Source organism: Ziziphus jujuba, chromosome 9, assembly GCF_031755915.1.
Source record: "Ziziphus jujuba cultivar Dongzao chromosome 9, ASM3175591v1".
NCBI classification, from domain to species: Eukaryota; Viridiplantae; Streptophyta; class Magnoliopsida; order Rosales; family Rhamnaceae; genus Ziziphus; species Ziziphus jujuba.
This window is the reverse complement of record NC_083387.1, coordinates 22113591-22127212: the sequence shown is the minus strand read 5'-3', so window position 1 is coordinate 22127212 and position 13622 is coordinate 22113591. Positions and strand designations below refer to the sequence as shown.

General features: G+C 29.0%; 1 pseudogene; it reads right to left on the bottom strand.

Moving 5' to 3' along the window:
- Window positions 1–2645: 2645 nt before the first annotated feature.
- Window positions 2646–10916, bottom strand: LOC107427364 (probable LRR receptor-like serine/threonine-protein kinase At1g07650; annotated as a pseudogene).
- Window positions 10917–13622: the final 2706 nt, after the last annotated feature.

The following is a 13622-nucleotide window of genomic DNA, read 5'->3' as shown; positions in this document are numbered from 1 at the left end:
CCCTTGCCCCCCTCCAACTCCCCTTCCTTGACCACCATCACCCAATCTCTGCCATTTTTTCCATATATGTATTTCAACAAGCTCCTGCATGTTAGATTAAAATAATATTGTATTTTGGCATGAGTTTTTTTTTTTTTTTTTTTCCGTGTCATCTCTCACCCTCAGTATTATTTGGACTGTCTTTGTTATTTTTATTGTTGATATACTAGACCATCATAAATGTCTTTTTCTTGCTAGTTAAGTTAAAAAAAAAAAAAAAAAAACTCTAGACCTATTTGGTAGTGTTTTCTGTTTTTTATTTTCAAAATAAAAAATAAAAAATAGTTTTCGATTGTTTTGGAAAAATAATGGGCATTTGGCAATAAAATCTCGGACCTGTTATGATGCTCATGCGTACTCAATCCGTTCAAACATTCTTGGATATCCAATTTATTCAAACGGTTCCATGTGATGGGTCCATTTAAATGGTTTTGGGCCTTGGATCCATTCAAGTAGTCCTTGAACATTAGGGCCATATAGGTGTTTCTAGACTTGTGCCTGTTCAGGTGACTTGGGTCTCGATCCCATTTAGATCTGATAAAATCTCACACAATACGATAATAGGATACGAATCCACATGATAATTTATAGATTTAAGTTAACGATATCGTATTGGGTACGTAATAGTGTCATCCAATAAGGCCAAATAAATTAACGAATTTTAACGGATAAAACACAATAAATCTATTAGACCTATTGAAGATAGGATATTTTGGTAATTACATAAGTTTTATAATATTAAAATTACTTAATTTATTATTAATCATATATTAATTTGTTCTTTTTTAGTTTAATTTTTAAAAAATCTAAAAATAAACAAAAATTTTTGTAATTTTTTAAAAAAATATTATTTTATTATTTCAAAGCTAAGTAAAATTTAAATTTTCAAATTTGTATTTATCGTTAATGGATTAACGGATTGGGTGATGGATTATACGATAATTTATCGAATGAGTTCGGATTTATTTATTTTCATATGAAAGCTTAACAGTTCATGTTTGGGTTAACTCAATTCCTCATGAACACAACACAATATGACACGAACACAATTTAACACGACACGTTGCCAGACCTAATCCCATTCACGATGAATTGGAACCTTGATTTTGTTGGGTGATACCAAAAATAACTTTTCATATTAAATTGTTTTCAAAACAAGGGAAACAAAATATGTTGTTTCTTAATTTTTGTTTCCTCATTGTTTTATGTTTTTAAAAATTGTTCTTAAAAAACAAATGCCAAACGCTCAATAAGTATTTTAGAGAATAGTTTTTTGTTTTCGTAAACAAAAAATTGTTTTAAAAACAGCTGTCAAAACTATATATTTATGCTTCCCTTAGTTTCATTCTATATTTTACTGTAATTCTAAAACCAAAAAAAGAAATGGAAAAAAAAAAAAAAGAAACTATAGAGGGTGCAATATTGATGGTTAGTTTTCTACATCAACAAATGCGAGTCCCTTTTTTTTTTTTTTTCCATATATTTTTTGAACAAGAAACTTACTAGCAAATTGATGACTAATGCACTTTTGCTTTCAATTCATTTGTGAAATGCACGCACTAACCAGGGTAGTGAGGTTTGTAGAATTGAAGTTGAGTTAATATTGGTTCACACGAATAAAAAAGACTCTAATTTTCACTTTCACTCTGATTTGTAATCTGATCAGACGGTAGGTCTCCCAAGGCCCCGAACCTCAATGGATCACGATGTATATTTGGATCCATGAATACATGAACAATAGTTTGGCTTTCAAGCCTCCATGCTTACTACTAAAGATATGGATAGGAGCTGAAGTAGTGCATGTGATGGATTTGTTCATAAATCTAGTCTGCTGCCTGAATGTAAGATTTTAGAACCAAATTGATATTACAACGTGAGAACACACACACACACTCTTTTTCTCTCTCTTTTTTTTTTTTTTTTTTTTTTCTCTCTCTATCTTTTATTGTTTTTATCTCTCTCTCTACAAACCCAGCTTTTTGCCCAAATCTCTCTTTTGCTTTTTTTTTTTAAAAAAAAAAAAAACATTTTTTTTAGTGTTTCAGGTCTTGATGTCTACCAATGTTTATAAGCCAGTAATTGAATTTGCTCTAGAACCAAAATTGCAGCTCATCCGAATGAATAATTGCAGCTTATCCCAAAATAACAAATTCAAGGCCTTAACAGCGTCTCAAAATCTGGAAAATTATAATACGTTTAGCATCTTCCTCCCTCAAATTTACATACAAAATTTCTCCTTCTTAAAAATAAAATAAAATAAAATAAATATCTTGAAAAAAATAAAATAAGTACATAAAATTTATTTATTCACAAAAACATGAATTTATTTTATTTTTATTTTTTAAATTGATATCTAAAGAGAAAAAAAGAGGCAAAAGATTTGCGGAAAAGATAAAAAGGAAGAGAAGAGATTTGCAGAGACAGAGAGAGACGGAGCGAAAGAGAGAGAGAAAAAAAAATGGGAAAAATTAGGAAAGAGAAATAAATAAAAAAATAAAAAGTATGATATCCTCCAAAAATATAAAAATATAAAAGCATCTGACCTCTTTATGCTTGCATATACATATACTCCAAAGATCAATGTAGATTGTAATGGGATATCAATGTAGATTGTAAGTGGCTTTTAAAAATTGAATGGACTAGTACCGTTACATGTACATTTAACTGTCAACATCTAATAAGTCCTTGCAATCTAGAAAAATTTTAGACCTTCAGGGAAGTGTATACAAATTATCCCAGAATAATAATATAAAAAGAGCAAAGACGCAAGTATGATAAGCGTTTGTTGAAAACAATATCGCTTTCATCACTAAAAAATTAAGTATTAACCCCATAAAGTTTCTGCATTGATTTAGGAAAAATATACACATTAGAAATGATTAAAGAACAAAAATTCTAACATTCAGATGTGCTCTCTGTTGTAAATGAATTGAACTGGTTTCTCAAGGCTTCAAACCTCAATTTATCACCCTAAATACTTGGATCCATGATCAGTTCATGAACGGCAGTTCGGCCTTCAAGCATGAGCACGACAGTAGACATGGTAGGTCGAAGTGCTGGGGATGCATTGTGGCATAATAAAGCTATTTTAATCATTCTAATAGCTTCTTCCTTATTGAACTCTGATCCAAACCTTGGAGCCACCAGCTCCATTAAATCTCCCTTCTGTTGTGAAACAAGGGCCTGCAACAAGCATAGGAAATAATAAGAAAAAAAATAAAAATAAAGACATACAAGAATTTTGGGTTTCTTTTAATTATAAATATTTTATAAAATGGAGATGGACAATTCCCATTTCTACCATAGGGAAAGAGAGATGACCTGAATCTTTGTGCAGAAGTTGAAAATGACACATTGTTCTAGTTGAATGAATTATGTATATATATTGCAGCCATTACTCATTTAAGTCTTACCTATTCACATTTTTCACACTGAGAGTTCGAATACTAAAAGAATACGATAAGATTTCACCTTACCCAATCTAGAAGGCACACATAATTCTCGGATGGATGAAATTTCATGTTGCTTTTAGCAGTCACAAGTTCCAATGCAACAACCCCGAAACTGTAAACATCGGCTTTATCTGTTAAATAACCCCATAATGCATACTCTGGTGCCATGTATCCTCTGCAGAATAATAATAGTTCAATGACCTAATTTAATATGACAATAGATGGTTTTTTTAGGAAAATATGGTAAAACAAATTTATTTATTTTTTTCTAAAGCTATATCATAGAACATGAAGATATATATGTAAAATATGTGATATAATATTTTAATGATAAAGTTATAAATTTATTGTTTTTATCTGTGAACATAACAAGGCTGTAAATTCTTGTCAATGACATCATTGGGAATCCTCGAGACTCGATTGAGGCCTCTAATCATCCGCCACTCTGATCATATAAGAGCGGATCTAGAAATTTTTCTAAGGGGACTAACTTATGAAGGTAAAGGTTTTTAAGGATTGATTTTTCAAGTGGTAGTGGATTGGAAGACATCTGATTATGAGAATATACGTTGATATTTTATCTTTGTATATATACATAAAAAAAACTATATATTTTCAATATTTAAAATTATAGAAATTCGTATTCTGATAAGGTTAGTGAAGTTCTAATCACAAAAATAAATAATAAAAATAAAGCATCAAAATTAAATAATTATTACTTTTAATATATATATTTAGATATGTAAATAAACATATATGTAACTTTTAAAAAAGTAAGATTTTTAAGCATATAACGCCTATATATAACCTATATTTACATCTAGAAAATATGTTAAATATGAAAATTAAATTTTTATTTTATAGATTATGTCTATTTTGTAATAGTTTTACGATGCGTATTAAAATTTTATAAACTATGAACTACGATGGATAATCAATAATGATTGATAAATTTTTATTTAATAATAAATCGTAAGAACAATGTATTTATAATTAATAACAAACAAAAAAAAAAAAAACAAAGAGATTGGTTAATGCTTTTTTGATTTATTTTATTTTTTCTTTGTTCAATATAATACGAATGCTTTTTATACAGTTATCGTTACTAGGTATTAGAATAAACAAATGCATTTTAATAAGAGTTTTGTTAAAGTTAATTGGAGATAATAACAGATAAGTGAATGTTTTATATTTATGGATCCTCTCACCAAAATATATATACTTTTTGTGATTGAGTTGTAATGCATTTGCATAACAACCATGTAATTTTAAAAAGTCACGCAAGATAATAAAGTAGATAGATTATATTCAAAAGTAAATGGCTTTAAAAAATTTTACATATACTAGTAAGGAAATTTTAGAAATTTTGGAACACCCATGGATCAGGTTAGTCCTCCCTTGAATCCACTTCTATACATTATAGGGTTAATTAAATTAAAATTTTAAAGAAATTAAATGTTTTTATCTAAAACTAGACCAAACATAAAAATAAAAATAAAATTGAAAATTTTGATCTAATAAAAATATTTTATTAGGTCAAAAATTAAATAAAATAATTTTCTAGATCAAAAATGAATAATATTTTTTTACCCTTAGACCATATAAAAATTAGACTTAAAATTAGACAAAAATAAAAATAAAAATAAAATTGGAATTTGAACTCTACTAAAAATATTTTTATTAGACCAAAAATTAAATAAAATAATTTCATATAAAAATTTATAATAATTTTTTACAAACAAAGCATAAAAAAAATAAAAATTAGATCCAAAAAAAAATAGTAAAAATAAATTTTAATTTTATGCTTTTCTTATTTTGGTCGAAAATAAAAAACAAAAATAAATTTACTATTATTGATTTTATTTTTTATTTTTATTTTTATTTGATCTAATAATTAATTTGCATTGTTTTTAAATTTTTATCTTTTTAAGCAAAAGTGGTCCATTTCATTTTTAATTTTTTCTATGGTTGTTCATTCTTTATAGAATCCAATAATTCACAATTGAGCATATGTAGATTTATTGTCCTTTTCTTCTTAAACCAAAACAAAATACTACAAAAATCAAGATTTATTTTTATTTCAGATTTTTTTTTTTATGGTTTGGGCATAAAAAATTATCATTAATTTTTATCCATTAAAATAATTTTATTTAAATTTTGGTCTAATAAAAAATATCAAAATTTTAATTTATTTTAAATTTTTATTTTTGGTTTTTTGGTCTAGTTTCTTTAGAGTTTTAGTTTAAGTAAAATAGGATTGGATGTAATTTTTTTAAAAAACAAAAATCATAAATATAAAATTGAAACATAAAAAATTATTTCTTTACAATTTTTTTGGTAAAAAATAAATTATAACATTAACATGATATCATGATAATGTTATTTGACGATAAAATTAACATTGTTAATGATTTGGACTAATTTACAACAAATTTAAAATTTCAAAATTCAATTCAAATAATTTCAAATTCTAAAATTCGATTCATTAATAATAAATATATATATATATATAGAGAGAGAGAGAGAGAGAGAGAGAGAAAATATATTCACCAATAGAATAATTGAATCTCACACAATTAATTGAATGCATAAGCATAGTTAATTAGTACATGACTAGTATGAACCTTTAGTACATTGTTGGGAGACCCATATATGTGGGTCCTACCAAGATCATAGAGGTGGACTTGACTTTTATCTACTGATCATAATATTGCCTCCTACGGTTGGCTAGGTAAAAATTAATTCTGTGCTAATGGAGTTGTGGATGTTGGCATTATTGTAAGGAACAACTCGGGTCAGTTAATGGGTACATTAGCTAGGTCAGTTAATGGGTACACTAGCTAAACCTTCTGTTGGGTTGCAATCCCCTCTGGCAACAGAGTTTGCTTGTGATCAAGGAGACTTTGCCTTTTAGTATGGATATTGGCCTTTTTGAGGGTGAGATCTCTACTTGTTCAAAGGAGGCTACGAGGCTATTCTATGATAATATATTTAATGTTTTCTTGGGTTGCGAATGTTTTATTTTGGATGAGGTTAAGCAATTATCGTCTGTAGTTCCTTTATTTCGTTGTTCTTATTCTATAGTTCGAACGAATAAAGCAGCTCACGCTCTAGCTCCTCATTCTCTTTCTTTAAATTTGTTTCAGTCGTGGATTGAGGAGGGTCCGCTCTAGTTGGATTCTATCCTCCATTATGACACTTGGAATTCTGTCTCTCTAATGAAGTTGAGGTTCTTTTCAAAAAAAGAAAAAAAAGAAAAAAAGAATTGTTTGGTAAGTCTATGTGGAAAAAAAAGATTAGACTACTGGTCCACTAATGAGTCCACTAATGAGGGCAGCAAAGCCTAATAATACCTAATTAACCAACCAAACATTCCTCAACTAAGTGATTGAAATGTGAAATATTAATTAGACATTACATCAATAGAGTATTCAATTTGACTATAGTTTTGATATGTTTTTACAACTTAAAACATTTTTTTTTCTTTCAATATTAGACATAGTTTGATGTAGCAGAATATAAAAAAGGAATTATTTGGAAATATTTAATTTCCATACATTCTTCTACTTTTACCGTTTTTTTATTTTCCAAGTTCAATAACTAGGATGTGACATCAAAGAAGAAAGCTTATTGTAGCTTGAGGAATTAGGACATATCTGGTAGAGGTTTTGGCTAGAAACAGTTATTGATTTGGGATTGATCGGGTAAAGATCACGAGCGAAAATGGTGAAAGATCCAGTTAGTGTTGCGCCCTGTCTACCACTTGAAATATTATTTTTATTTCAATATATTTTAATTGTGATCTTTAAGGGGCCTAAATCTCACATCATTTCTCAATTCCTCACCATAGGGTTCCGCTTCCAAAATAACTTTGTGAACAATGGGATGTCCTTCAAGCATGCCGACCACTTCTGACATAGTAGGCCTAAGTGCTAGAGATACATTGGTGCATTAATAGAGTTACTTTTATCATTTTTTTCAACCTCTTCCTTGTTGAATTTAGTTCCCAAATTCAAATCCAATATCTCCATTAGATTTTTTCACCTTTGTAAAATGAAAGTCTGCAGGAGAATGAACTTCTTGAAAAATAATCAAAATTGGATCCTGATATGTGCATAACTTTTAACACTGCTCAAACGATAGCAAAATACACATTCTTCGGACTTACCTAATCAAGAAGGCAAACACATTCATTTTCTGGCCTATAGTTTGTATTGCTCTTTCCGCTGGCAATTTCCAAAGCAACCATCCCAAAGTTGTAATTATCTGCTTTCTTTAGCAGATAAACCCCATAATGCATATTTTAGAGCCATATATCCTTTGTATAAATAGAATGCAACATACTAGACAGTTACAAGGAAATTCAAAGCATGTAATGAAATACACACAAACACCCACATAGAGGCAAAAGTAAATATTTGTGTGTGCACACTTTTTTATAATGGTTTTGTCTTAATATGTCATAGTATTGATTTCAAAACTTAGAATAAGCTGATTCACATTGTTCTAGCAATTCGAGTGCTAATATGGATCTTTTCCTCTTCATAAAGCTCAGCTAATCCAAAATCTGATACTTTGGCGTTAATATACCATCAAACGTTTGTAGCTTTGATGTCTCTGTGAACAATCTTTATTGCTGACTCTTTGTGAAGAAGGGCCAGGCCTCTGGCTATTGTAGCGCGTATCTTGTGCCTTGTTCGCCAATCCAATTTTAGATCATTCTTTTCTAAAACTTGATGATTCAAAAAGAATAAAACATAATGTCTATTTTATTATAAGAAAAACATATTCTCATATGAGTTGATAAACTGCTCGTGGGGCCTTTTCGAGCATCTAAGATGGTCCTGTTTAGGGAATTCTATTGAACTGGTACTAAAAGTTTAATAAGGCCTCCTTGTAAATTGAATATAACCAAATAGATAATAGAGAAGAATAATCACTTTTAATAGACATTTTGGAACTATAATTATACTGATTAAGGATTCCAACTCAAAAGAAAGAAAAATATAAATAAGTATATAAATATAAATAAGTGTATATATATTAGGTCAATCCACCAAAGCATATTAAAGGGAATAAACGAGTCAAAAAATAAATAAAACAAAATAAATAGTAGTCTCATAAGAAATATTAAAGAGACAATATATCAGCAGCTGAAAAGGTGACGAATATGAAAATACAATAGCGGCAAAATATAGGAAGGTGATTATAAAATAATGCATCAAGTATTAGTCGAGGCCTAAAGGAACAATTTAAAATACAAAATTTTGAGAGAGCTCAATAAGTGAACAAGTAAAATATTATGAAAATAAATAATATTCTTAAAAATCATTTTTCGCAAAACTTCACTTTCACCATTTAAAGTTCCCACGTTTTGATAAACATCTTTTACAAAATCCAAAATTATCCTTGAAGTATAACTATTTCGTAAATCATTAAATAAGGAAATTAAAATAAAATAACATTCATCACCTCATAAATAATTAACGCTATAATTGATAAATATTGGTAATCAAATATATATATATATATATATATATATATATATATAAACATATAAATATATATTGTATACTCAAAAGTACAAACAATATCACTGTTTATCATAACCACTACCATAATCTGTCACATGACTACAACTATCTTCCTAGTGTGTTGTCAACTACTAAGGGAATGGGAAACTGTCAATGTAACTCTCAATGTCCCAAAGGCATCACAGACCTAGAGCTCCTATTTAAGCTCAAAAATCATGTGATCAGGCAGGGAATGGTCAAATAAGCGCCAATAATTATTATACAACAAATGTATATCCATGGTATAGTATAGTATAGTACGTAATAATCCAGAATCCAATAACCAACTAGTAATCCAAAATATTTATGAAATTTATCAAATAATACCTATAATTATCATATCAAAATTTCCACTCAATATCCAACATAAACATATATACATACTTGTATAGCCATACATTAAAATCTATTAATGCCAATTCATTCATTTTAATATACCATAATATAATAAGTCAAATAATTCTTTCCTAACATGAAGTAAAATATAGGATTAAATAATTCCTTAACAAAAATAATAAGCTAATTTTTATATTATATAAAATCAAATACATAATTTTCGAAACCATTTTAGAAAATAAAGTTTACTCATAGATTACAAATCAAACTAACTTCTCTATCGGGTCACCTTCAATATTAGTTTCGGTGCTTAAAATAATAATAAAATATTTCTTAAGCTCCAAAAACCAAATCAAAGACATTAAGTGTATGCCAATGTCTCAAAATAACTTAATAAGTCTAAAATTTCTAAAACTGGACACCAAATAGTCTAGTTATATTATGAGTCCTAAATATACGACATCCAAAATTAGAGTTTTTCATCTGAAGGCTAATTTATGAAATTAAACCTTCTATTGGATCCCATTAATACCTAATTGTACTAATCCAACTTTCATTTCATCCAATTTATCTAATTGTATCCAAATATAGTTAAATTTTTACCCGATATTAAATTAATTAACACAAAAATGAAAAAAATTATCAAAAAAATTATAAATTTTATATCAACAAAAAGCTTATGAGACAAGAAATACAATGGTGTACTTATCTTGGTACAAAAGCCTCTATAGCCAGTTGATAGATTTCTCAAATCATGAGAAATTTTGACAAATGAAGGCTGCATGCGATCTTAAAGAGTTCAAAATAGGGGGATAAAAGTATGGAGTCACTTGAAATAGTCGAAAAATGAACCAAATTCTGGTGACCAGACTGAGCAATGGCAACAACTTTTGAACGCTGATGCTACCGCATTGTCTGCCAGTTGGCTATGAAAACTCACAGCCAAGGTCGCCAGGAAGTGGACAAACCTAGCACATGTCGATGATAGGCGGCTAGAAAATGGTAAAATCAACCGACTTGGTTCAGCGTGCTCATGGGTACGAGTTGACCATGTTCAAGTTCCACGGGGTATGGGGAGGATTTTTGGGACTTTTTGGGTGTTTTTCAATTTGTTTACTGATCTAAAAAAATAAAAATATGAATTGTTTTAACATAAATAAAATATTGATACTTAAAATTTTTCAGAACCATAACTTTATAATATAATTCAAAATTAGGCATGTCATTAGTCTAATAACTCATATTGACGAACTATGTGTTATGATGTATTGGTCAAACAAAAATTCTTAACCAATGAAATATCAAACTTAGAACCTATTCACAGTCTAACTAGTCAATCTCGTTTAAATCAAATAAAATTTTAGTTTTAATTTCTAATTTTGAGATGGATTGTCACATGAGCAAATACCAGCATATGTTTACCAAAAAGTGAATGAGCAAGCAGCAGCAACTGATTGCCTTCGAAACGACATCCATAAAGCTTTACCAAATTTGGATGTTGTAGACCAAATATCATGCCTCTTTTAACTACAAATTCCTAATTTCCTTGCCTTGACTTAAAAGATAGTTACTTTGTTGCAATAGCAGTACCATCCGATAGGTGTCCTTGTAATGGAATTACTTCACCAATAAGATATATAATATAAATATTTTTTTAAGATTATTTTATTTGATTTTGTGTGATGTAAAACAAAATTAAGTATGATGCTTAACGATTTAAGAAGTGCTCTTTAAAATTGTTATAGAGTGATACTAGAGCTCTATTTTTTATTTTTTATTTTTATTTTTATATATAACATATCCTATATCATATTTGGTACTAGAGCCTAGTGGTATTCTAGCCTTTCTGTGAATAGTGCCGCTACATGGACAATGCATCGTGAACAGTGCACTAAATAGTATAAAGTGAACAGTAATTTTTCAACAGTAGCCCGTGAACAATTCTAGTTAAAAAAAAAAAAGAAAAAGGAATTGGTTTCTTTGAGTTAAGGAGTCATGACTGCATAATCCAGAAAGAATTATGGAGACAAATTATCTGATAACCAATTTGAAGAATTAATGATATATATGTAAGAACTAGTGGGATTTTTTTAATATTCCTAGTTAGCAATATTGAAATGCACATATCTTCAACTAACATAAACAAGATGAAGTTTCTTAAGTCACGAAAGGTCAAAATCAAGAAAAGCAGCTAACTGCTTTAGCACCCCCTCTTATAGTCCAGCAGACAACTAGCTGGGTGAAAGATATGTGTTAATCAATACGTGAACATCATAATGCTTTTGAGGACATCACAAAGAAGGTAAATATTGAACTATCAAATTTTAAAAGTAAGGAAAATGTTACTGAATTGGCTAATTGGCTTTCTTCCGTTGAATAATACTTTGATTAGTATGATATGGATAATGATCGAATAGTAAGATTTGCTAGAATGAAACTAATAAATCTTGCTAAGATTTGGTGGACCGGTGTTGAAGGAGACATAAGGAGGATAAGACACCTACCCATTAGTACTTGGCAAGAGATGAAAGTTAAACTTCAGGAAAAATACATATCTACCAATTATTATAATAAGCTACGTGAGCAAGCAATTAATTTGAAGTAGAATAACATGTTAGTTGTTAAATATATGCAAAAATTTGATGAATTGAAGACTCAAAGTCAAATACTTGAAGATCCAAGATAAACACTTGCAAGATTTAAATCCAATTTGAAGTTTGACACTAGAAGGAAGCTGTTACAACAACCCATCTACAACTAGGAGCAAGCTTTTCAATTTTTTTGGGGTTTGGAAGTTGCAAAAGACATGATACAACACTTAATTGCAGCACTAGAATAATAGCAAATCAATCATCTAATCAACCTATAAAGACCAAGGCACCTGTTTCTAATACTATTGATCGTAGCGGAAAAGGTAGCAAATGTTTCAAGTGTGGACAGCCTAATCATATGCCATGTAATTGTCCCAAGACAAATTTATATCTTGGTGTGGAACATGAAGAAGAACCAGATTGTCAAAAGGAAGAAAGAAGAATATAAGTTTTTATATGCCTCTTCTCATACCTCATGAACTATGCAAAGAGTTAAGCATATATTTTGTTTTAGAATCACCTAAAGCAATGAGGGGGCATGTTTGCATAATAGTTATGGTTGACAGATTTTCAAAAATAGCCCACTTTATTGCATGCTCAAAGACCATGAATGCTATACATATAGTCAAATTATTGTTCAATAAAAAGTAGTTTGTCTTTATAGGTTGCCTACAACAATAGTTTCAGATCAAAACATAAAGTTTATGAGTTATATTTTGAGAACTTTATAGAAGACAATAAATACTAAATTGAAGTACTTTTTTGCTTTCCATCCACAAATGGATGGTTGACAGGACCTGCCCAAAGAACCCTTCCAGGATCTCCCGGGTGGTCTAGTCTAGTGAAGTTCCACCGGACAGTCCCTAAAGAATATCCAATAGAACCTTACCTTGAAACGTGGACAATGAACACATACATTACTAATAATACCTCAATATATAAATATAAATAAAATAAATCTACAACAGCACAAAAGTCCACAACCGGTCTATTGTAAAACAGACCATAACTACACATACATATAATATGGTCTCTACTGAGTCTAATATTTAGATCAGAGCATTCTAAGAGTGTAAATAAAGTTTAGAAGTACAAGTAAATAATAAATGAGTCTTGAAGGATAAGGATAAAATAAAGAAAAGATAAGTACTACTGCTGTCATGGAAGGAACAAAAAAAAATAACTAACTTCCTGGACATAGGGGAACGAATTTAAAACAAATAAAATGTGAGATAAAGAAATCTCAGTGAGTGGCATAGTATAATAGAAAATAACAATTTATTTCTGTAAAACTTTCTCTCAAGACCTCTCGTTCCATTCGTTTGAAAAGTTTTCCGTTTAAAAATTATTTCGTAAAATCCAAACTTATACCCCAATTTAATCTAAAAAAAAAAAAAAATCCATGCTCAAAAGTGTAATGTGAACGATCACTATAATATTACAAAATATCTTAATTAAAATATAAATTTTGAGCATAAAATTATTATAAACACTATTCCACAAAATATTTATGAACGTGCAGTAATATTCAAAATAATTGAAAACCAACAATGTACTCAAAAATGTATGCAATGTACCATTCGATGTACGATATATCCACCTCATGATTCTTAATATACGACATCGTGGAA